This window comes from Phoca vitulina, unplaced genomic scaffold (assembly GCF_004348235.1).
Source record: "Phoca vitulina isolate PV1807 unplaced genomic scaffold, GSC_HSeal_1.0 scaffold7, whole genome shotgun sequence".
Lineage (NCBI taxonomy): Eukaryota > Metazoa > Chordata > Mammalia > Carnivora > Phocidae > Phoca > Phoca vitulina.
The window spans coordinates 30,510,129-30,513,646 of NW_022589710.1; positions in this window are offsets into that span (position 1 = coordinate 30,510,129).

Genomic DNA, 3,518 nt, shown 5'->3' on the forward strand with positions numbered 1-3,518 from the left:
AAACCCTCTGGCCACTGCCTGGGAGGCTGGTTTCCATGGAGATGTCCCTTCAGCTCCTACTCTGCCATTCCAGGCCCAAAGAATCCAGTTAAACATTGACTTGGTTATGCTACTTTGTGAAAGACTCAGTGGTAGGAACAGAAGCCACTGTTGATCATTAAACAAATCTCTAACACCAGGAAGGCCATTAACAGGGATGGAGAGCAGAAGTTTAAAGCAGTCTTAAACTTGACCCTTTTATTGCACGTGCGCTTCAATACCATCTTTGAGAGCTACCAACTGAGAATAGCTAAATCACCTTCAGAGATGAGGGGATGCATGCTAATCATCATTTGTTAATCTTTAATTTTAATTGAAGCAATTCTTTTCTGAATAGGATAGGTAACAGCAGCGTGGCTAAAATAATTTCATTTTTCTTTCAATACCTTGAATTGCCTTTGAAGGGGATTAATACATTACAGGAGGGCACGAAGACAATAGAATTTTTTTTCCTGGGGACAAGGGGACACACTTTTTCTTCTTTTTTTGATGTATAGTTAAGATACAATTTTGTATTAGATTTAGGTGTACAACATAGTGATTCGATGATTCTATACACTACACTGTCCTCACCATGACAAGCATAATTACCATCTGTCACCATACAAGGTTACTAGAATGTTCTTGACTATATTTCCTATGCTGTGACTTATTGATTTTATATCCGGAAGTTTGTACCTCTTAATCTCCTTCGCCTACTTCACTCATTCCCCCAACCCTCTCTCCTTCAGCAAGCACCAGTTTGTTCTCTGTATTTATGATTCTGTTTTTGTTTTTTGTTCATTCGTTCTGTTTTTTAGATTCTGCATATAAGTGAAATCATATGGTATTTGTCTTTCTCTGTCTGACATATTTCTCTTAGCATAATATGCTCTAGCTTCATGCATGTTGTTGCAAATGACAAGATCTGATTCTTTTTTATGGTTAATATCCCATTGTGTGTGTCTGTGTTTGTGTGTGTGTGTGTATGTGCGTGTGTGTGTACCTTCTTTATCCATTCATCTATTGATGGACACTTGGGGGCTGCTTCCAAATCTTGGCTATTGTAAATAATGCTGCAATAAACATAGGGGTGCATGTATCTCTTCGAATTAGTGTTTTCTCTTTCTTTGAGTAAATATCCAAGGGACAAACTTCTTGAGTAGAGGGTTCAAATAAACCTTGAGTTTTCAAAGATAGCTTATTAACAATGCTTTAAAAATGGACCAAAAAAAAAAAAAAAACTGGAAGAAAAGGTGCTGAAATGTTAAGTAGTGATTTTTTAATGGGATTATGGGTGATTTTTATTTTATTTTTCATACTTAGAAACAAAGCTCACTTTCAAGTATTAATTGTTCATGATCACATATTACTTATGTTTTCATCATTTCCCTGTAGAGAAATTTAGAGAAATATATTTTTTTATTTTTGCAAAATCTACTTGCTAAGAGGCTGACATGGATTTAGAAAGTCTCACTAGCCAATAGAGTTCATCTAAAAAGATATCTGAGTTTAATTTTTTCCTTCTTAACTCTCTTTGCATTTTACACGCAATTTTCTCTGTGGCAGAGAGACTCGTAAGAAAGAATCACATATTAATAGTATCTGCAAACAAAATTACCTCTGACAACTAGAGACTAGTTTAATTATAAAGATTAAAATACTTGAACAAGATCTTATTTCTGGATACAATCAGTTTAAGTATTTCTAAGGGCAGAGGAAGTATTGCAAACAACTGGATAACTAGAAATTATGCTGGAAATGGTGGACTTCATGGATGTGGACCAGTGAGAGGGATTCTGCTCTCAGTTTTAGCTTTTTTATTATTTAGTTTCAAGAGACTTTATCTGTGGAGAATATGGGCCTTTGTGGCAGGAGTTGGTTACTTGTTGAGGAAATGATCAAAGCAGTGGATATACACCGTGTTTGTTTCTCTCTCTCTTTTTTTTTTTAAAGATTTTATTTATTTATTTGAGAGAGAGAGTGAGAGAGAGAGAGAGCACAAGAGAGGGGAGCGGGAGAGGGAGAAGCAGACTCCCTGCTGAGCAGGGAGCCCGATGCGGGACTCGATCCAGGGACTCCAGGATCATGACCTGAGCCGAAGGCAGTCGCTTAACCAACTGAGCCACCCAGGCGCCCTGTTTCTCTTTTTATTACTAGACGCTTCTAAGCTTTATAACTTGCACAGAATAACTTGACTGTTCCATGCCTCAATTTCCTCATCTGTAAAAAGGGGTTAAATAATAATACTTCATGAGGAATGAATCGATTGATTCCATGTATAGCTCTACGAATAATACCTGACATATGCTAAGCTCTCAGTAAATATTAGCCAGTATTCTCCTCCTCCCGAGAAAGTAGTGCATGTAATGAGACAGTCCTTATTACCTATTGGTCAGAATCAATAGACATATTCCTGTCTAAAGGAGTTTACACCTAATTATAAAAAAGACCAATAAGGAAAGGGTACTTTAGTTGGGTCTATTAATGGAGAAGACAGTGGTGTTTAAGGACTATCATTTAAAAAGTGTTCATGCGCTGAAAGGATTTTTATAAGGATGATGGTGAAAAATAATTTCAATTTCATTAAAAGAGGAAAAGGAGAATTTAATCTCACCAATAGCATTACATGTAAGATGTAATTTCTTAACCATAAGAGCTGGAAAACATTAAAATGTCTCACTCACCAAAACTTGGACTCCCCAGACTATCCATGATGTGTATAATGGTCCCTCCCCAGTTCAAGCATGGTGATGCACACGCATTACTGTGTGTAAAGGTGAGAAGACATGGTGCTATTTGTAACAGTCAGAATTTGTGAATATGACATGAGAATGTAAGTTTACCAATCCCTTCAGGCAGAGAAAGGATTAGTTAAACTTGTCTAATGCTTATAGAGCCCGAGAAAACTTGACTAAGACAGAGGGCCCAGAGAGAAGAGGAGGCGGTGAGGCCCCAGAGGCAACAGAGTGAAGATGGGCCCGGTAACCAAGTGTTCTATTCTGGCAAGTGAGGGATTAGAGTCCCCAGCTTGGAGCAGCTCCAAGGGCAACCGGACCACAGAGCTCCCAAGCAATATCCTTGCACCAGCTCAGAATGCATGGACCTTTCTTTGAGCACCTTCCTTCAAGACACTCCTTTCTTCAAGACCGGGAGTGAGCCAAGAGCCTATTGGCCCTACTCTTAACCTTTCTCTTCAGACTTCAGATCCAAAGGAAAGAAGGAGGTAAAGCTTCAAAGCTGCTTTTCACAGCCTGAAATCTCTGATTTTGTTCTTGGTCCATACCTAGCTGGCCTTGTGCAAAACTTAAGGAATCTTGTGTAGGGGATTTAAATTCTACAGAAACTCAACACACATTCAGAGGAGATACATGGATTTTCCTGCTCTCTAACAGTAGAACGTTTTACATTTGAATGACAGAAGGCTTTATGTAGGAGTTTGGTATCAGAGGGTGGGTGAGGTGACCTCTACACTTCTTACAACTTTTAGAGCTGGCAAG